The 23,717-nt window shown below is 37.0% G+C and overlaps 1 protein-coding gene across 2 annotated transcripts in view; it reads right to left on the bottom strand.

Annotated features, from left to right (window-relative positions):
• LOC150110724 (uncharacterized) overlaps nucleotides 1-23,265 on the bottom strand; it is a 239,215-nt gene extending 215,950 nt beyond the window's left edge. Inside the window, exon 1 of one of the 2 annotated variants that reach the window (XM_090396009.1) lies at nucleotides 23,145-23,265. The gene's annotated coding sequence lies outside the window, so the exon portion shown is untranslated. The remainder of the gene's footprint in view (nucleotides 1-23,144) is intronic. The other variant, XM_090396002.1, reaches the window with a different exon arrangement.
• Between the last annotated feature and the right edge of the window lie 452 nt (nucleotides 23,266-23,717).

Here is a 23,717-nt window from a genome sequence, read left to right as displayed (position 1 = left end):
GTGTTTTGTGCCACTTGAGACACAGCAAAAACAATAAATACATACAAGTACAAAAAACATTATAATTACATATGAAAGTTTAGTAATAAGATATATAATCAAATATATCAATTTGAAACTGAGATTATCTTCCAATTCAAAAAGACAGTGATATAATACAGTCCAAATTTTTATTAAAGAAAGAGTCATACATTGGCGATGGTGAAAATTTTAAGTGGGGGTGCTGCATATAAAAAAATTTTAAAAACTTTTCTTTCCTAATCAGTAAAGAATTTATTAATAAATAAATTGACATATTAAAAATTGCTTTATTAAAAATATTTCATCCTCACCACGAACAAGCACCAATAATAAAAGGTTTGTATCAATAGCAATGACACGTGAAAACAAATATCGGCGTTAGATCGCAGTGCATTTGTAACGATAATTGAAAATATAATTCTTTTCATATTTTCAACAGTGACACTCATCATAATTCAGCCTTGTATATATAATAAATAAATAATTATATGTTATTGTAATAAAATAAAATAAGATTTACAAAAAAATAGTTCACCATGAACATGCACCAATAATAAATGTTTCATATCTCACAGAAATAACGAGCGCAGGCATAAGATACACTGCCCAAACGGCAGTGTATCTAATAACGACAAGTGCAAACGAATATCGGTGTTAGATCACAGTGCATTTGTTTCGTGTAACAATAATTGAAAAAATATAATTCTTTTCATATTTTCAACAGTGACACTAGTCATAATTCAGCCTTGTATCTATAATAAATAAATAATTATATGTTATTTTAACAAAATAAAATAAGATTTACAAAAAATAGTTCACCACGCACACACACCAATAATAAACGTTTCATATCTCACAGAAATAAGCCGTGTAAGCATACAAAAAATACACTGCCATTTGAGCAGTGTGGGAATGATGTAACATGCAATGACAAGCGCAAACGAATATCAGTTATCTGCACTGCGATCTAACATAATATCGTAAGATTGCAGTGCATTTGTTTCATAATCTAAAGCGTTAAGCGAACAATTCCAATTATTAACTATTCAGTCAATGTCAAAACATAAGCTGTAACCTTTAAAATGTTGTATTGCATTTATATAATGTTGTAAGCATTGTTATTATTTATAAACAGAAACAAAATTTAATTTTTTCATTTTTTCCTTAGGATGCCACAGTGCTTAAGTATGGGCCGCCACTGCAGTCATATCAGTTCAGGTTAGGCCATATCAGTGCTTAAGTAGCTCTTTGAATAAGCAATCAAATATAAAACAATACTTTATGTTAAAGGTTAGTCATCAACCAGATTCTTTGGCCAGTGTTCACTCACTGTGCAGAGCTAAACTAGAATATACAATTAATATTCTTGCAGCTCTTCTTAATAAGACATACCGTTTCTTCAAGGTATGAGATAAGACAATCCCAAGGAACCTAGTAAACAGCTTGAAGGGAAAGAGAAGTCTTGTCCTTAGTAGAAGGTAAGATGAGTTTACTTAACAAGAATCAAAGTAGGGTACCAGGTTTTTTTTTTTTTTTTTTTTTTTTTTGGAAGGGGTGAGTTGAAATTTATTCAGAGATTCCTACAATGTATGGGAATCGGCTAATGTACTTTTTGTACTTATATATGTTTTTTTTTTTTTTTTTCTATGTCTCAAGTGGCTCTAAAAGTCATCCATTTTGATCATTTAACTTAGTACAGGTGAACATGTCAGCTTTAAATTTGCATGTTAAAAAATTTTTTTGATAATAAAGGTGCATATGAAAGTAAGCTATATGTGCTAAATATGTCTAATATATGAGGTGGTGGCGTAAATTCATTACAATGTATTGTTTAGGCCACAGGATTACTCATATGGTTAATTTTCATATAAATAAAGCATCCAACATGCAGGGGTGAGTTCGTTGGAACACTTATCTGCATTAATGATATGCTGATTTTTTTAGGCTAAACCATTCAGTTGCATAATTATAGGAATAATGACAATTTCTAGTTTAAGATCACAGGGGTTGGAGGAGAAGACGTGATCTAAAAAGAAGCTTTTTTTTTTCAATACTTTTTTTTTTTTTGGAGATAGAGGATGTGCTAAATATTGTTTTATGTTTCATCCTATGAATGTACTGTAACTTTCAACATACTGAAGTTTTTAGTTTGCCAGATGGACAGCAGGTGATGAGGATGTTCAGAAAGCTAATTTTCTATCATTTTCTTTCTTCACAGGTAATTTCATGGGCAGAGAATAGGGTTGCATATTTTGGGGGATAAGACAGAGCAGTTTCAGGATGTCTCAAAATAGCAAAACACTCAATCATCATGCACATAGCATACCCAAAATACAGTAACTAATTAAATGAATATTTTTACAATGACTAATTTCTCATTTCATACACTTACTCTAAACAACTTTATAATATTATTATTACCCAAGACCTCATGGAGTCAAAGACTCATCTGGGAGGTCCTTTTATCACACACACACACACACACACACACACACAGCTCATCATACCATGCTTTAAACACATTCAAACTCCCTGCAGACTCTCAGGCAATGCATTTCAGTCATTTACAACTCTGCACAAAAAAAAACCTGCCTCTCACTCCCCTACTCCTACCTTCTTTATACAGTTTCCAGGGATGACCTCTGGTTCTCCCCCGATCTCCCACTATTTTCTATAGAACTTTTCCAGCATTGATCCTATAACAACCCCTTACCAACTTGTAGGTCTCCATCATATCTTCCCTCTTCCTCCAGTCCACCAGACTGCAAATTGCATCTCCTCAATCATTCCTCATACTCGACATTCCAGAGGTCAGAAACTACCTTAGTCAGTCGCCTTTGGACCCTTTCCAACATCTCTTCACTTTCTGAAAACCAGGTGACCAAATCTGGGCACAATAGTCCATGTGTGGCCTAATCAAACCCTTATACAACGAAACAAGAATCTTCCTAATTCTACACGTCAGTGTCCTCCGCATCATTCCCAGAAGCCTTTGTATTGTCTTCACAATTTTGGCAATGTGTCCCCTAAATTTCAGATCCTTATCCACTATTAACACCAGATCTCTTATTTCTACCACCTCCAACAATGTATCCTTAGCAAGCATAAATTCACATCCCATCTTTGTTTTTGAAATTTTAAAACCTTACATTCTGCAACATTGAACTCACATCCCCATTTCTGTGCCCAATCACTCAATTTATTCAAGTCTTCCTGCAAAGTCACAACATCCTCACTACTCTTCATGGTTCGTCCCAACTTTGCATCATCTGCAAACAACTGAATATCTCCATCCAAATCTTCACCTAATGGCCCTAAAACAGATCCCTGAGGCACTTTGCTAGTGACTTTCATTTTCCTCGACATCGCTTCCCCCCCCCCACACACACAACTTGTTGATACCTATCAGACAGCCAATCTCCAATCCAATGCACCAATCTAAATTCCAACCCCATCCACTCCAGTTTGACTATCAATTTATCATCAGGTATTTTATCAAAAGCTTTTGTAAAATCCAAGTGTATCACTGTGTATCCTCCTCCTCTGTCCAAGGAAGCAGTCACTTTATTGTGATAAGTAAGTAGATTACTAAAACATGACCACCCTTTAGCAAATCCATGCTGTCCATCAAAGATGATACCATTGTTGTCAACCAAACTCTGGATCCTAGTTCTCACAGGCTTCTCCAACAACTTAACCGGAACATCTGACACACAGATAGGCCAATAGTTTAATGCTTGAGTTCGATCACCTCCTTTATGAAGTGGCATAATCTTTCCCTCCTTAGGGACTTGACCGAGTGCAAGACTCGTATTAAAAAAATATGTCAAGATAGGTGTCAACTCCCTGGCACATTCCTTCAAAATACGTGGCGATATATTATCCAGTTCCACAGCCTTATTAACATCTAGTTTACTCAACTCCCCATACACCTCTTGCTCACTTACAGTGAGTCTCTCCTCCACATCATCTACTGCTCTCAATCTCTCCATGAAGTCACATTCACAAGATTGAAAGACCCGTATGAACTGCTCATTAAGTATCTCCACCACACATTCCACAACAGCTATTCTTATAGAAATTAAAGTACCTCCCTGATTAGATTTCTGTAGCTATTCATGTTGGTTCATTTTGTGTATTATTTCTTCCTGTACTTTTGGAATTATATATTTTAAGCCCACTTTTCTGCAGAAATAATTATATTTTCTAATGCTTGCATACTGATTATCAGATTAAAGAATATCCTGTAGATCAATATTTTTACATATATTTCTGACCACGATCCACAACAAAAAATAAATAAATAAATACATTTTACATTGTGACCTGGTACATACACACTATATATACACTCACGCAAATTATGCATGTATATACTAAAATGTTTACTAATAAAATTAGGAAATATTTTATTTCATACTATGGGTGAGCTTGCCATAAAACATAGGATTCATTTTATTTATAGTCACCCCCAAATCTGTGGCCTCATCAGTTTCCTACATTTCAGTTCCCACCAATTTGGTATACAGCTTGTGATCTCTTCATCTCAAAGTGCATAACTTTACACTTGGCCAGGTTAAACTGACAGCCACTATCTATTCCCATACTGCCAATCCATTTAAGAGATTCCACAGGATTTCTTCACTCTTCTTAGCTTTGCAAAATTGGAAAACTGAATATTTACCCTTTAAATCATTTCTGTATCACTAATGTACAAGTTAAACAACAGTAGCTCAGTACGGCTAATGTTGTTTAACTTGTACGTCATAATGGCAAACCACTAGTCATCTTCATATGCTGTGTTTTGATCTCTGTCCATTAACTGCTCTCTTATCCTTGCTTCATATCCATCTCCATTTGCTCCTATTTATATAAGTTTCATGTGGTATCCCATCAAAGGATACCAGGAGAGGTGATATGATTGAGACTTTTAAACTGTTGAGAGGTAGGGTTGACACTGGGGAGTTCTTTTCCTTGGTAGAACAGTGTGAAGGAGCAATCACAAGGGGTCATCTCTGGAAGTTCCGAAAGGAAGCTGTAAGCAAGAGGGTGAGGAGTTATTTCTTTGCATTGAGGGTGGTTGAACCGTGAAATTCATTGCCTGATAGAGAGGCGAGAGCAAGAATGGTCAGTGAGTTCAAGGAGTGGTATGATAGACTGTGTTTCCTAGGAAGGACCTCCCATGACGAGTCTTTTGACTCCATGGAGGCCTGAATAATAATAATAATAAAGCTTTTGTGAAGTTCAGCAGTAACACTTATTAGCCATTTTGTTTATCCAACTCAAGCTTCACCTGAAGATATAATGTGAGCAGATTACTAAGGTAAGACATATCCTTCAATCTGTGTCCAATTACTATATAGGTAACTCTGTGGAGTCAGAAAACTCATCATGGGAGACTTGCTCTGGCCTTTATACACTATACCTAACATACCTCTCCTTATCCATATATATTGTCAGGGCACTCACACCTTCCTCTGGAAATCCATTCCACTAATTCACCCACTCTCCAAGCAAAAAATCAATTCTGCACACTCTTACACAAATTACAGAGGCATTCCAGTTCTCTATTTGTGATGTACTGAAAAATTTCTTTTGTGTCAATCATAAGGAACTCCTTTAATAACTCATAAGTTTCTATCATATTCCCGCTTTTCTGCCTATCAACAAAACTTTCCACAGCTATCCTCATATGCAGTATTCCACAGACCTGTCACCAAGAGAGATAATAAACTACCTGTCTTTACTCATTCAAATTAAGGGGATATTAAATCCCTGTGGGATTTAATATCCCCTTAATTTGCATAGTGTTTATATTGCCGAAATGAAGCCTATTGGCTCTTTATATTTAAATAAAAAATACCTGTCTTTATGTTTAAATGTGTTTTACAATATCCATATAATCATTTGAACAATTCTGCCAACTTTTGCAACATGCCCCCTGAACTTCAACTCTGTCCATCATTACACCCAAATTCCTAGCATCATCAATAAAAAATAGTATCATCAATAAAAAAACAGAAAATGACAACCATCGTCCTCTGTCCACAATGCAAATTTATTTAAATCATCCTTCAGGATATCTACATCATCTTTATCAACTATTGTACCCCAGTTTTGCATCATAGACAAAATGAATGTCCTGCCTTTTATATCACTCCTTATATCATTAATATACAAATTAAAGAGCAGTGGCTCTAGTATATAGCCCTGAGGCACTCCACTAGTCATGCTCATTCTCCTAGATTCCACTCTGCCATATACTACTCTCTGATATCTGTCTGTCAGCCCCCTCCTCCAATCCATAGCACCAACTCCTTATCCATTCCCATTTCCTCCAACTCATGTAATAGTTTTCCATGCAATATTCTGTCAAATACCTTTGCAAAGTCTAGCAGCATAATGGTTTAACCATTTCCTTTATCCAATTCTGCTGTCACTTTATTATAAAATGTGAATAAATTACTAAGTCATGACCTACCACCTTTTACAAAAAATTCACTCCACCTGACGAGCTGTAAAAATCTTATCTGTGTGTATATACTGTAAGATCCCTTTACTAACTTATGTTTCTATGATGCCTCACACATTCTATATTCCAAGAAAAATAACCAGAAATTTACAAACTACCACACCTCTGCCCTTATCTCATAGCAAGATTCTACTACACATTATTAAGGAAAGATTAGAAAGTTTCATAAACCATCAGATCTCAGAAGAACAAGCAGGATTCAGAAAAAGTCGAGGAACTAGAGTCGCCGTAGCATGTGGTGGAGAATTTAGCTGTGCTGAAGGAAGTGCTTTTTAATCAGTGAATAGTCTTTTTTCCTAAGCTTTTGTAATGCTAAGTGTTTTCTGGAATACGAGTGTCCTTCAGTAGTTGTTTTTTTAAGTTAGTTGTTGTCGCGATATTGTGTATTTTGGTTACCGAGAAGACGGGGTCAGAATCAAATGCATAGGTGGAAGACAAGGCAAAGGATAAGTTTTCATTATTTAGTTATTTATATCTTGTGTACTTAAATGTTCTGTTTGTACTTTTTCTTATAGTTATACTCCCTAATACTTTAGTTTTGTTTTTTTTGACACTAATTGGCGATTATTCAAAATAGTGAATAATGGTGGCAGTTAAAATTGCAAATGGTATATCGTCAAGTCCCCCCCCCATTTAAGGACTCCATTTTGAATGATATCATACAGGATTTTGTAGCATGCGGGACTTGCAGAATGTATGCATCCCGTCGGTTGTATATGTGGCAGGAGAGAGAAGGGGGTAAAACGTACATGCACAAAACGCAAATGGAGGAACTTGGTGATTTAGAAATGACCATAACTGACTTCGTTGAGACTATAACTGACCTTGTTGAGTCAGAGATGGGAGATTCTCCATGTAGAGAGATGACAGGTATGATAGAGGGCAAGAGAAGTATGAATAAAATAATAAGAGTGGAGAGTATGGAAAGGTTGAATGATTCTGAAGTTTTAGGAGATGGTCTCAATTGGGAGGATGAATGGCAAACAAGAGTGGCTGACTTACAGAGAGAGAGAGAGAGAGAGAGATGAGCTGAAAGAGCAGGTGGAATGTCTTGGGAATGAGATGAGATTAGATGGTTGGAAGAGACGAATGCAAGGGGAATCAGAGGAGGAGTGAGAGAGAGTTATGGGAATGAGAGAAGAGGAGAGAATAGGAACAATAGTAGAGGAGAGGGAATGAGAGAGTTATGGGAGTGATAGAAGAGGAGAGAATGGGAACAGTAGAAGAGAGGGAATGAGAGAGAGTTGTATGAATGATAGAAGAGGTGAGAATGGGATAAGTGGAAAAGAGGAAATGAGTGTCAGATATAGGAATGATAAAAGAGGAAAGAATGGAAACAGCAGGAGAGAGGGAATGAGAGGAATGCAAGAGAGTACAGGGACTAGGGATAGAGTGATATCAGGAAGGCAGGCAAGCAGGGGAGCACAGAGAGAAAGTGTTACAGGAGAGAGAGAGAGTGAGGGATGCATGTGAGCAATCGAGGAATAGGATGGTAAGAGATGTAATGTATGGGGGAACTCAATGATCCGTAGTGTTCAAGATAGGATGCGTGAGGAGCGTTTGCAAGGAGGAATGATAGATAGTGTGGCTATGGCAATTGAGAGGTGAAAGGGTGGATGAGATGATTGCGATGGCAGGAACAAATGACTTGAGTGGTAATGTAAGAAGGGCAGTGAGAAATATGAGATTCTTGGTTGAGGGTGTAGGAAAGAAGATAGAGAGAGGAAAAATAGTGTGCGTGTTGCCTAGGTATGATAGTGATGAGCTGAGCAGAAGTACAGTGATATTGAATGGCATAATAGTGAGAATGTGTCAGAAGAGAGGATTGGAATATGTGGATGCTTGGAGCGTGTTTGAGAAGAGAGAGGAATTGTATGCGAGAGACCGGTTAGATTTGAATGAGGAACAATGTAGACATCTGGAGAGATTGCTGTTCTGAACGAGTCAGTGTGTCCCAGTGTGGATGGTAGCAGGAGTGGCCTCTTGTGGGAATGGATACTTGGGATAAGGGGGAAGACATCAGATAATGCTGAGCCTAGCTGAGTCTAGAGGGGATAATGCTGGGTATAGAAACAATGGTATTTTTCGGCTTTATACTGATGCCAGGAGTATTTGGAATAAAGGAGAGGAATTGGTGGCACTGATAGCATCAGACTGGCCAAAGATTATTGAGATCACTGAGACATGGTTGACAAAAGAGGATTAATAACAGGAATAGAAATTGCTGGGTACAGCATTTTTTGGCAGGATAGGAAGGGATAGCGTGGTGGTGGAGTACTGCTTATGATAAGTGACGACCTATGTCATCTAAAAGTAGAGGATTTGGAATGCTGTTACAATAATAATTTTCAAAGCATATGGCACGAGGTGGATGTGGGCAATGCAGGATATTTATTTAGTCGGGTGTTGCTACAGACCAAGGAGCACACAGGGTTGGGACCAGGAAATGTTGAGACAGTTGAGCGTGGCAATTGCAAGAAGAATTATTGTTATGGGAGATTTTAACTACAGCAGTATAAATTGGGGAGAGGAAGATGCATGTAGCAATAAGGGAATGGAATTTTTAGAATTCTTGAGGGACAAATGTCTTAGGCAACATGTAACAGAGGGAACAAGAGGTTCAAGAGTTTTGGATTTCGTTATAGCATCAGAAGAGTTGATAATAACTGAGATGACATCTCTCCTACCAGTTGGAGAGAGTGGCCATATGGTTGGTTTTAACTTGGAAAATGAATAGACATGCAGGAGTATCAAAGAGATGGGAACATACAGGGTGTTCGGGATAAATTTGACATATTTATAATCAATTATATTTTTCCGTAAGTTACATGTATTAACACACACTTCTCTTCATTTAAAAGTTTGGACCCTTCTTCTTTCATATACAAGATGTCAGAAAGGATGGATAGCTGGAACCCACCTGAATCATGGAAGAGAATAACTTGTATCATGATGATTCGTGCCCGCCATCAAAATAAGGATATTACGACTGCTGCCCAATGCTCCCTGAATACAGTAAAAACAATCAGGCATGAACTAGAGACTTGCAATGGTGACTACGAGGATGTAGCAAGAAGAAAGATCCCTAGCAGACGATCTGATTGCGTTCGTACAGCAGAATTCCTCGCAAATCTGCAGGAACAGGTGTTGAAGAACCCTGGCATTGGAATTCGGGCTTTGTTCATGGAGTTGCTAACTGTAGTCAAGCCCTGGATAACAAGGGTAGCCAATGGTAGGCCGTATGTATGGCAGCAGGATTCGGCCCCTTGCCACACCTCTGGGAAAAGTCAAAAATGGTTGTCTGAAAATTTCTACGACTTCACCAGTCCAAATGTTTGGCCTCCAAACTCCCCAGACCTTAACCCCATGGATTATTTTGTATGGGGCGCAGTTGAAAAAGACACCAATCGCACTTCCAGTAATACAAAAGCCCAGTTAATGGATAAAATTAAAACAGTTTTTGCGGCCCTTCCCAGGGAGACTGTAGCATCAGCTTGTTCGAGGTTCCGAAGCAGAATTGAAGCTGTGATCGATGCTAATGGTGGTTATTTTGAGTAAATCTTATTGATAGTATTGTAATTAACTCTGCCTGTAATGTTTTTTTGTCAATTCATTAAATTTAATAGATACAAAGAAGATTTTCTTTTTCCTTACGAAACTGTCAAATTTATCCCGAACACCCTGTATGTGGAATTATAAAGCAGGTGATTATAATAGTCTTAGACATCAACTTGGAGAAGTTTTGTGGAGGGAGGTATTGGAAGGCCGGGATACCATTAGTGCTTGGGAAATTGTGAAGGAATATTTGTTAGCAGCAATGGAAAGCTGTATTCCACGAGTGAAGAAGAGGACACAATTTGGAGTAAAGTGGATGACAAACAATATTAAACAAGAGCTGCATTTGAAAAAGAAGCTATGGAAGAGATATAAGGAGACAAGTGAAGAGAAGATGCATGAAGAATATAAGACACAAGCCAGGAGAGTGACTAGTATGATAAGGAAGGCGAAACTGGAATATGAGAAGGGATTGGTGCTAAGATCCAAAGAAAATCCTAGGGAATTTTTTAGCTATGTGGCCAGTAGGAGAAGAAATGACTGTGGAAGAATGACATTGTGGGATAAAAATGGGAATAGAGTGACTGATGCAGAGGACAGTGGAATTGTTCAATCAACACTTTATTGGAGTATTTCATCCTGGAGGAGTCAATCTGAATACTAGAGAGATAGAGAGGTTTGAAGTTTTGAGGTGCAGGAGTCGGAGAGTGTGTTCCAAATACTGAGTACGCTGGATGTCAGTAAAGCTGTGGGACTGGATGGTATTTCACCACGAGTTTTGAGAGAATGTGCTAGGGAACTGACAGTGCCTTTGACCTCGCTTTTAAGTGAAAGTCTGGCTGCGGAGAAAGATGCCCATGGAATGGAAGGAAGGTAAGATAGTGCCATTACATAAGGGTAGTAGCAGACTGGAAGTTTCTAATTATAGGCCAGTTTGTGTGTCATCGGTAATTAGTAAGATCTTGGAGAAAGCAGTGAGGGACCGTATACAGTATTGGGCAGATGAGGGTAATGTTATCTGTGAGAGTCAACATAGATTTGTGAAAGGGCACTCTTGTTTCAGCAATATGCTAGCCTTTTATAATAAAGTTACAAGAGCATTAGATGAGGAAAAGGCATATACTGCCATTTTCCTAAACTTAGCAAAGGCATTTGAGGTTGCCACATGATAAGCTGATATTCAAGTTGCAGCACATGGGTCTGGATGTCAGATTGGTCAACTGGATTCAGGATTGGCTGTCCGATAGGTATCAGAGAGTTGTATATGGTGGAGCAATATCAAAGAGGCAGAAGGTTGCAAGCGGGGTTCCACAAGGCTCAGTACTGGGACCTATATTGTTTAACCTTTATATCAATGACATTGTCCGTGGATTGCAAGGGAATATTCAGTTGTTTGCGGATGATGCAAAGCTGGAAGGGGTTATTAGTAACAGTGCAGATGTGGCAGCCCTGCATGAGGATTTGAATAAGCTAGATAGATGGGCAAATGAATGGGGATGTCCGTTTAATGCAGCAAAATATAAGGTCTTGAAGTTTGGTAAATATCGATGGGACACTGCATACTCTATGGGAGGAGTTAAACGGGAGGAAGTAGGGGAGACAAGAGATCTGGGGTTGATGATTGATATAGAAACCCGAAATTTAGGGGACATATTGCAAAGGTAGTGAAAGTAAGACAGAGGATTGCTGCAATAATAAGAAGGACACTGACCTGCAGAGATAAAAGGGTTATCATTCCGTTGTATAAGACTCTGATCAGACCACACTTAGACTATTGTTCTCAGATCTAGTCCCCAGGATTTGAACGGGATAAATTAACTGTGGAAAGAGTACAAAGGCAGATAACAAAGATGGTGTCAGGACTGTACAATGTTAGTTATGATGATTGGCTTAGGGGGTGTGGACTGCAGAGTTTGTTGGGTAGAAGATGGAGAGTTGATATGATTGAGAATTTTAAACTGTTCAGAGGTGGTTACAGGGCTAACACTGGAGAGTTCTTTTGCTTGGTTGAACAGCAGGAAGGAATCATGACAAGGGGCCATCACTGGCCCCTTGTCATGATTCCTTCTGTGAGAAACTGTGAGAAAGAGGGTGAGGGGTGGTTTCTTTGCATGGAGGGTGGTTGAACCATGAATTGCATTGACTGATAGAGTAGTGGGAGCAAGAATGGTCAGTGAGTTCAAGGAGTGGTATGATAGACTTTGTGTTTCCTAGGAGGGACCTCCCTTGATGAGTCTTGATAGACTTGTGTTTCTTAGAAAGGACCTCCCACTATGAGTCTTTTGACTCCATGGAGGCCTGAATAATAATAATAACACAGTCCAACACAATTTTTGCTTACTTTTATATGAGACTTGTATTTTACTAATTTGGGTGCGCTGATTTCAAATATCAAACCCATTTTTCTCTATCATGTCAGGTTTTTCCTCTATGGCATTTTCTTTTTGCTAATCTATAAGTTTTTGATAGTTTTAAGGAGGCAGTACTATTTAGAGGATCAAAAAAATTGATTTTTTAATATTATTTTCTGAAAGTATGTACTTTTAAAAATCTGTTCCTGACTAGAAATTCGAAAAATTCCCGAAGATATAGCCTATTATTCAAAGCGGTGCACAGATCAGAATCGGAGCGCTCACCGCTCTCGCTTGTTAGTAAACGAATAAATGAGTAAGAACCTGCAACGGCACGTACTGGCGCTTTGAATGCGAGAGAGGCTGATAATTAGATACGTAACTACTTAACAATATTCATTAAAAATTACAAGAATATTTATAAAAAAATAACAATTTTACTTACACTTGAGTTTCAAGGAATAAATTTTTTTTTGTAACAATTTCTGCTGTTTATTCTGTTTTGGCAATCCCTTTGAATACTCCAACAGTAGTCGGCCATCATGTGAGAATCCCATCTTCCTTGGTATCGATCTTCCATAGTTTTTAAGTTTTGATGAAATCTTTCGCCTTGTTCATCGCTTACAGCACCTAAATTCTCAGGAAATCTATCAAGATGACTGTATAGGAAATGAAGCTTTATGCTCATGTTGCAACCTAGGCGCTGGAAATTTTTCAAGCATTGTTTCCACTAGATCATTGTAATTGCACGCTTTGTTTCCAAGAAAATTATTCGCAACCATCGTAAATGAAGTCCAGGCCTCTTTCTCAATTTCGTTCATAGAGTTGATGAAATTTGGGTCTCTCATTAAAGTTCTAATTTGCAGTCCATCAAATACATCAGCTTTAATTTTTTCATAACTAAGTCGTGGAAATTTTTCACATATGTATTGGAAACAGTCACCTTGTAAATTTAAAGCTTTAACATACTGCTTCATAAGACCTAGTTTGATGAGTAGAGGTGGAAAAATGATTTTTTCTCTGTCGATTAAAGGTTGATTTATAACATTCTGTTCTCCAACATTTAAGGATATTCTAAGAGGCCAATGTTTCTGACTCCAGTGTTAGTTTCTAGCTCGACTATCCCAGAAGCATAGAAAACATGGAAACTTTGTATATCATCTTTGAAAGCCAAGTAAAAAGTTCACCTTTTTAAGATCCACACAGATGATCCAGTTATGGTCTGTATATTTTAATAACTTCAGAACCTTTTTAATGTCCTCATATGTTTCCTTTAAGTGGACTGAATAGCCAACAGGAATTGAGCCATATACATTCCCATTGTGTAGTAAGACACACTTGAGACTTCTGCTTGAACTGTCGATAAATAAACGCCACTCATTTGGATGATATTGTACAACACTCATTTCAGTTAGTAAACCTGACACATTGTTACAGTAAACAAACCCACACTCGTGTTTAAAATATTGTACAAGATTACTTTCCCTGCTACCATAAAAAGTTATCTTCGTATCTTGCTCCAGTAAGTTTTTTTCATTTAATCTTGAAGCTAACAATTCCGATGATTCCTTTGATAGGCCCAAATCTCTTACTAAGTCATTCAATTCCGCTTGAGTAAAACGTTGCAATCCAGAACTAGAAATTAAATTTTCATTGTCTAAATCAACATCCGAGTCTTGCTCCTCGAGAACATCTGGCATATCCCGATCATGCTCGTTCTCGAGTAAAGGAAGTCCTTTATAAATTGGCACGGCTATTTCATTGGAATGACCAACTGGCTGAATTGCTGAGTCGAGATTTGGATACATAATTTTTTTCTTATTCTTCTTATTATAACCAGAAGTCTGAACTAAACAAAAATAGCAATCATCTACGTGATTTTTCGGTTCATGCCAAATCACTGGAATGCCAAAAGCTAATTTTTGGCGTTCACTCTTGCTCCATTGTCGTAAATTTTCTACACATGACTTACACACTTTATTTGGAGCCCATGACTTGTCCTGATCTGCAATTTTTACGTCAAAGTATGCAAAGTACACTTTCTTAACGAAATCAGTGATATTCGTCCTTTGACTGGGAGCAGTAAAGCTGCCACAAATGTAGCAGAAGGAATCTACACTATTGACACAATTTCGAGTAGTAGACATGATGTATTTTCTTCACTGCCGACTAACATGCAATTAACAAGACAAAAAAAAACCAGAGACTTTATTGAAACGTTATAAGCGCTCATCATACTTTCACGATCGATTAACGATTGACTGATTTCGATCGTTCTTTGTCCGTATGACGCATAATAGCATTCATTTGTTTTAGGCAGTTGTCATCGCCTACTTTTCATCACCTAAATGTATTAAGTCAGTTATCGGCCTCTCTTGCATTCAAAGCACCAGTACGTGCAATTGCAGGTTCTTACGCATTTATTCGTTTACTAACAAGCGAGAGCGGTGAGCGCTCCGATTCTGATCTGCACACCGCTTTGAATAATAGGCTATATCTTCGGGAATTTTTCAAATGTCTTGATAAAAAGTTAGGAACAGATTTTTAAAAGTACATACTTTTAGAAAATAATATTAAAAAATCGATTTTTTTGATCCTCTAAATAGTACTGCCTCCTTAAAACTATCAAAAACTTACAAATTAGCAAAAACAAAATGCCATAGAAGAAAAACCTGATGTGATAGAGAAAAATAGGTTTGATATTTGAAATCAGCGCACCCAAATTAGTAAAAAAACAAGTGTCAGATCATAATCAACAGAAAAAATTTATTTTGTTGTTGACCAGTGTAATATACTTAATGTCAGACAAATAATCAAAAATGCAAGGCAGTTCGACTTAAACCTTTATCTATGCTTTATAGATTACTCCAAGGCCGTTGAATAAGGTGGGATATTTTATGGGATATCATGCAAGTACCAGGAATACCAAGCTATCTAATAACCCTCATAAAGAACTTATACCAAGGAAATGAAGCAACAGTAAGAATTGAAAACTCAGTGTCCCCCTGCATTCCAATTTGAAAAAGGATCAAGACAAGGATGCATACTCTCACCATTACTATTCAACTTTACACTGAAACTGTAATGAAAAGATCTCTAGAAAAGTTGAATTCAGGCATTAAATTAGGTGGCCAAACAATCACTAACCTACGATACGCAGATGACACAGTGGTAATAGCAACAAACGAACAGGAATTAAAATTCATCCTAAATCAATTAGAATGGGAAAGCTTAAGCCATGGTTTACGAATAAATCAAGATAAAACCAAAATAATGATTTTAAAAACAACGCAGAAGAGATAGATATAGAAGGAACTGGAATTGTCGAAAATTTCGACAAACCTTGGGGTGATAATAACAAAAAAGATGGATGTAAAAAAAGTGATAAGAAGAAGAACAGAACTAACTAAGAAAGTGATGACTGATTTAACAAAGATCTGGAAAGACAGGCACATCTACAAGAAGACCAAAATTAAGCTTGTAGAAACCTTAGTTGTTTTTTTTTTATCTTTCTCTATGCTTCTGAGTCATGGACAATGATAAAAGATTACAGAAGAAGAATTGAGGCATTCGAACTCTGGTGCTGGAGAAGATTGTTACGAGTGTCTTGAACAGAAAATTGAACAAACAAAAGTAACCAAGAAGAACTGAATATCCACACAAGACTGATAAACTGATAAACATAATTGACAAGAGAATAGTGGAATATTTTGGACACATGTACAAGGGAAGGCAACTGCCTGGAAAAAATTATCATCCACAGTAAACCATGTCGAAAAAAAAAAACGAGGACCCCCCCCCCCCAACAGGTGGATTGATTGAATATCAAGAATCACTGTCACTGGACTTAAACTAGAACAAGCAATAAGAGAAGCATAGGGGAGAAAGAAATGGCAAAGCATCATCAGGAAAGTCACGAGTCCTCAGACATGAGGAAATCCAAGAGAGAGAGAGAGGGGGAACCACTATGGGTCCCCCCCTCTCATCTCCTCTTGCCAATTTTAAAAAATGAGCCATAGACTCAGCCCCTCTCAAACCTTCTATCTGGCTAAGATACATAGATGATGTGTTCTCTGTTTGGCCTCATGGCCCAGACATCTTAGACTCCTTCCTCAGTCACCTCAACAGCCTACATCCAAGAATCAAGTTTACGATGGAAAAGGAAAATAAAAGCTTACCCTTCCTAGACACCTTAGTTACACGCCTTCCTAATGGCGAACTTTCCTTCACTGTACATAAAAAACCTACACACACAAGCAGACACATTCATAAACTCTCCCGCCATCACCCCTCTCAACAATAAGAATTATTAAAACTCTAATCAAGACAGTCCACAATCTTTGTTGTAGTGGAACGGCCCTTTCAATTGAACTCAACCACATACACAAAATCTTCCTCTCCAATGGCTACAGCAATTACAAAATTAAAAAAATAATTAGTTCCTCCCCCATTTCTTGGGCATCTCTTCAGAAGGAGTTCAAAAATGCCATCACCATACCTACATCTGGGGCACATCAGAAAAAAATTGCCAAGTGCTTAAAAAAGCACAACCTCCACGCAGCATTTAAGCTCCACCGTAAACTGGCTACCCTTATCCATTCTACCAAAGATCAGCTTCCTTCTCTCTTAGTGCCTGGAGTTAATAAAGTATCCTGTTTGTAAGCTGGCATACTTTGGACACACAGGTAGATCAGCAAACATTTATTAGAACACAAATCATACATCTCCAATCATGACAGACTATGTTTTAGATACAACCCACATGATCTCCTAGAAAAAAACCACACTCAGTAAATTGAAAAAAGAAAGACTATTTTTAGAATCTGCAGCAGCACACAGAAATCAACTGACTCCAAATAAATACAGTTGCATTAAACTTCCGAAAATTTGGAGATCCCACCTTACGGGGGGGGGGAGTGTGAGTGTGTGTGTGTGTGCTTGCACGCGCATGTTACATTAATTTTTTGTGATCCCTGAAGATGTCTCAGTGACTGGAACAAAATATTGGAAGTATTAAAATCAGTTCTAATTCTTTCCAAGTGCAGTTTAAATTCCATTAAACCTCCATCATGATGTCCTCACAGCATTTAAGCCTCAACACATGGGCTATTTTTTTTAAATGTATATAAAGTAATGGCTCTAACTAAAAGATGTTTTAGTCTGCACAAATTCTACACAATGAATGCTGCCTACCTACTATGTAACCATCAAAGGAAGAATAAATTCATGAATAACACAACGCACAAGCATGAAAGGTGAACAGCATTTCAATGAAGGCAAATAGGACAAGAAAAATCCAAGAATTCTTTTGTGGTGTAGTACAATAAAAGAATTACTCCAGTGGAATAAATTTAATGAATGCAGCTGGCAGACATGGTGACAAAAGTAAAAGATATAGCTGAATTACTAAGTGATTACTCTGCCATGATGTGGCATCCAGGTGAAGATAATGTAGTGCTGAAAGATATACAAGAGCAGTTTAATAAGGATTTGAGAACAAGAAGACATCCCACCCCTAAAAATAAACAGGCTAAAGTCAAGTCATCCTCCAATCTTAACAGCAAAAAATCTTTCAGAGACAAATTTCAACATGAAGAAGTGGAAAGAGTCCTGGTGTAACACTTCAACAGGGGTCTTCCATGAATTAGTGGACCCAACACAGATACCTTCGGGTTTTGACCTACCTCAGAAAACTTGGTCTGCCTTTAACCGATTCCGCTCCAACCATGGCAAATGTGCAGACCACCTTTACAAATGGGGTATGATTGCTTCACCCAGGTGTAGCTGTGGATCACCACGCCAGACAATTAATCATATTTCAACAGAATGTGTCCAACGTGCATACAGTGGAAACCTGTCAGACTTCATCCATGCTACACCAAGTGCAGTTGACTGGATAATCAACCTAGACATTCAGTTATAGCCTATTCTTGAGTGTCTCCTTTATGACTATATTATATCTCATTATTGTACATATGTCTATTACTATGTCCATATATATTAAGGATTAATGTAATGTAACTTTTCATGTGTGAGCCATATGCTAAATAAATAAATAAATGAGAAAAAAGAATTTTTTTTTTGCTTGAAGAGTGATGAATAACAAGAATGAGTTACTAGAGGTGGTCACTGAATGTTGAATTCATCTATAATGGCTAGTCTGAGCTTCTCAAAGTGTCTTCAATATCCATGATGTTCACACAATAACATCTTGATATGTATCAAGCAAAGAGCTGAATTTAATGCGTTCCAATTCTGATATTAGGTTTAATGCCAAATTTCTTCATGTGAGCAGATAAAGAACTGGAGATAATGTGCAACCTTGTTCTTATATCTCATTTTACAAACTATTTTCCTGCTTATTCTTTAATTCAAACTACTGACTTAAAGTATTATATCCCAAGTTCTTTGAGCAGCTTTTTCTCTGGGCATCAATGTCATTTGCCTTTTCCAGCTCTACAAAATATGTTGAATGCCAAAGTTATTGTTATTTCATGCACTCTAGGATGTGACAGAGGATGGCATTTGTCCTTTGATTAGCAGATGAGAGTTGGCAGTTTGAAGTATGCACATTTAAATGTGATTTCTAATTCATGCATCCAGATACATCTTTCCAGGTGTTTGCCAAATACACAGGACAGAAATAGTAGGTTTGGATTAATGTTTTAGGGAATAGAGATGGGGGAGAAATGCAGAATTTTATTATTAACATCCAACTTCCATGGAGTCAGAGACTTATCATAGGAGGTACATACTATTGTACACAATACTCATTCAACCATGCCTTAAAATGATTCAATATATCTACATTCACAACACACTCAGGCAATGCATTCACTCACCAACCACTCTCCATGCAAAGAACCTACTTCTCACTCCTCTGCTCACGCCCGTTTTAAACAGTTTCCAGCAAAGGCCACTTGTTCAATCCCCCTCTCTCATTCTATGAAAAATCTCTTCCATGTCAACTTGATAACAACCTCTGACCAGCTTATATGTCTCAATCATATCCACCCTCTTCCTCCTATTCATGAGGCTTTGCAATTTACATTCTTTCAATCTCTCCTTCTACTCCACATTCCAAATCTTCTCTGGGCCCTTCCTAACATATCCTTTCACCATGAAAACCCGACCACTATCTGTGCACAATAATTCATATGAGGCCTGATCAAGGCCTTATACAATGGCATCATAACCTATTTATTTCTAGATGTCAGGGTCCTCTGCATCATTGTCATTATCTGATGTGATGTCTTCACAACTTGTGCAATGTGGTTTCTGAACTTCAGGTCCTTGTCTACCACCATTCCCAGATCTCTCATTTCCTCAACCTCCTTTAGAGTTTCCCCACCAAGTGTATACTTTGCATCCCATCGTTATTTACCAAATCGCAAACCTTACACTTTGCAACATTGAATTGACAGTTCGATGTGCTCATTCATGCAATCGATTCAAGCCCTCCTGCAAAGCCATAACACTTACTTGACTGCAATTGATTCAAGTCCTCTTGTAAGGCATTAACATCAGACTGACTGTGCATTGCTCTCGCCAATTTTGCATCAGCTGCAAATCATTAGTTAAACCCATCCTAATATCATTAACATACAAACTGAACACCAATGGTCCCAAAACTGACTGATGTAGTACACCACTAGTGATGACCTTCCTCTTACGGATACTTCACTCCCCATATACAACTTTCTGGTACTTATCTGACAGCCAATCACTGATCTATCTCAGACGTCTATTTTCAAATCCCATCTGTTTCAATTTATTTAATACTTTGTCATGTAGGAGCATATCAAAGCCCAATCACTGTCTGCATATTCATCACCCTATCAGGCAATGAATTCCATTGTCTAACCACCCGCTGTGCAATAAAAACCACACCTCACCCTAATAACTTACCTCCTTTCACAACTTTCAGAGATGGACTTATAACCTTCTTCCTTCTTGTTCTACTATATCAAAAACTTTGTGGCAATCTTGTAAATACCACTCAAATAGAAAAAGTGGATGAACCATTTCAAAGATGTGCAAGTGTGTCAATAATGGGTATTTGATTCTTTTTCTCATGTAAAGTATATATTTGGGTGTTGGCTATTCAGACTAATTAAACAAAAATTCTATATCACCAAAGAAACATTATTTATATTAGCAAAGCCAAAGTAAAGTTTGGGGAGAAGCATTGCAATACCACCTATTTGTTTGTAGATTTTTCTTTAGATGTAAAGCAACAGGGAGAGGTTTAATATGAACTGATTTTATCTTGATGGGAAAAAAATCACATTTCTTTCAGACAAGAGGTAACTTTTTTTTGTTTTCAATAATTTAAGAACTTTGTGTGATCTTTATCTACAATTTGGTAAGCAGAACTCTCATTTAGAAGGAGCATTTCTGTTATTGTTATATTCAGTGTGATTTTATATACCATACAAAATCATCATTCAATCCATATTACATATGATTCCCAAACATGGAACATCACTTATCAGCAAGTAGTTAATCTCTTTCGCAGCTTTAGGGCAACACGCCATCCAACAATACTAGGATAAAGATGGCAGGATTGTATTCCTAATACTCTCATTCTTGAAGAAAGCCAGTAAAGACTTCTAATGAAAACAATTTAAAAAATAAAAAAAAAATCAGCTGAGGTGGTTGGGAAACCAACTTCAGCATCCACCTTTACCCACACGAAATGGACCTGGCTGAGGAATTGGATAAGTACCAGACAGATATACCAAGCAGAGTCCAAAAGACGACCTGTGACTAGTGGTGTGCCGCAGGGTTCTGTTCTTGGACCACTACTATTTAATTTGTTCATTAACAATATAAGAAAGGATCTGAGAGGAATTGTTCATTTGTTTGCTGATGATGCAAAGTTGGGTAGAGCAATAGTGAATGCACATGATGTCAAAATTTTGCAGGATGATTTGGATAGATTGGAGGACCTGGGCTAAGGAGAATGGATGTCAATTTAATCTATTGGTTATTACTAACACAATGTTCCAACATAAAAATGTACACTAATTCACATGGAGTGAAGAGGCAATGAATAAGAAAAGTCTCATTGACTATGTTCTTGTTGATAGGGATGATTTCTCCCTGGCGAAGGACACCAGTGTGTACAGAGGATATGAAATTGGAAATGATCATCATTTAAGTCTTAAGCTGGAAAAAATTAAATTTCACATTGAAAAGAAGAACGTGTATTAAAGTTTTAAACCAAATAAAAGATGAGCGGCTCTCAGATTCACGTGAACCGTACACTAAAATACACAAACATTATTCAAGAACAAATGAAAGAGTTTGAGAACAAGAGCCAAACCTTCGAAATTCAGTGGCAAATCCTAAAGAAAACGTTGCTTGATTCACCCAGAGGCATGTGGTGAATCAAGTTGTCTTCAAGAATAGAAAAATCAGAACTCCATGGCAGACACAGAAAGTTAGACAGTGAAGGAAAAGAAGATAGCATATCAAAAATTCCTGGTAAATAAATCAGCATGTGCTCCTCTTAGAGAATACAGAGACCAATGTAAGAAAGTTAAACACAGTAAAACTAGCTAAATAAAAGTCATCATGCAAAGACTTTGGGAAGAACACAGAATATAAATCTTTGAGTTTCTTATTCGGCTAAAAAATAAATTGGTATTCAATATCCACTTAATTTTGAATAACACAAACAAATATTAATAACTTAATACTGCTAAAACCGTTACCATGATCACCAAAAATATGAATTACAATTGATGTACAGACAGTCTCCGGATTACAGAAGAGATACGTTCTTGAGAATCTTTAAGGTTGGATTTGTATGCAATTCTGATCCCTGATGAACAGCACATATACGATAATAATAATACTATAATGGGTCATATGTGGCAATAATAATACAATGTAATAGTAATAATACCCCCTGTACTGTAATAATAAGTTACAGAAACTATTGTGCTCTTTCTTTCAATCAAAATCAGAGAAAATATTTAGTAGGACATAGGAGAAATTTCAAAAAAGAATATTAAAGGTTGTCAGCAAGAGTTGGTCGATTGGTAGAGCCTCTGCTGCTAATGGCTCACGCAAAAAGTTAAGCAAGTTTGAGCGCTGTTAGTAGTTGGACAGAGCTCAAACGTTCGATGCTGTTGCCACACTCTCCCTCGACGAATCTTTGGACTCCCTGGAGGTATCACATAATAATAAAAGTTAACCCTCACCTAATGTTGCATCAATGTCTTGCTTACTGGAAGGGGCATTTCTGAGGCAAAAAAGTAGGCTAACATTAATCGGAAGATGGTTATAGAGAGAGTGTTGAAAGGGATGGAGTGGGTGCTGGAGAATCAGGATTTGATTCTCTGGACCATTTGCTGTCCATCCTTGTTGGTCCACTCATAAAACTGAATTTAAAAAAAGTTAACACTTTCTTCTTGACTCCATGTGGAGGCGGAAGAAACTAGTTCCCGAATTTTTAATTTACGAGTAATTAACTATCCTTATGAGGAGCCTTGGAAGTCCGTCGTAAGTACAGAGTGCAGTAATTCGGGTCATACATAACCCGGGGTCCCACTTGCATATGCATCATTGTTAGTAATATGTTAATATGTTAGTAATAAATGTTAAAATGCTATAAGAATTAAAACCGTTCGTATGAGACTGGAATTTCGAAATTTTCGTGACATGCTATTTCTTACCTTTCAGCAATCATGGAAAACGTAAAGTATCACATACAGAAATCGTTAAATTAGGCGAAAGAGGAAAAAAAAACTATTTTTTTAAGTCAACAATGAAGCTTCCCAAATTGCACACAAAAACGTAAACACCAATCCAAAGATGGCGTGCTATGCTGTATGAAACATTAAATTACGTTGAAGGTTTGTATATTGTACAGTGCCCTCTTGCAATGAATCGTTGTTTTTTTTTTTTTTCAATCAATCAAATTTTATTATTATTTATATATAATATTTATAATACATTATATGATACAATTGGGCATAACACATACTTTTAAAAAAAATCAGCCAACGCCGTGCAAACATAATATTTTTAAATAATAATTTTAATAATAATAATTTTAATAATAATAATTTTATGCAACATATATTATTATAATATTAATAATTATGATTATTACAGATTTTTATTTTTGCATTACAACCCTATATATATATATATATATATATATATATACAACAACTTTGAGGATTTCGGATGGACTAGAAAGTGTACAAGATTGGTGGAGACATAATTCAAAAACAACTCTAAGC

This window comes from Typopeltis vanoorti, chromosome 1 (genome assembly GCF_054136105.1).
Source record: "Typopeltis vanoorti isolate ZY-2024b chromosome 1, IOZ_Tvanoo_1.0, whole genome shotgun sequence".
In the NCBI taxonomy this organism is placed as follows: domain Eukaryota; kingdom Metazoa; phylum Arthropoda; class Arachnida; order Uropygi; family Thelyphonidae; genus Typopeltis; species Typopeltis vanoorti.
The sequence above is the reverse complement of the archived record's forward strand: the minus strand, read 5'-3'. Positions and strand labels throughout refer to the sequence as shown.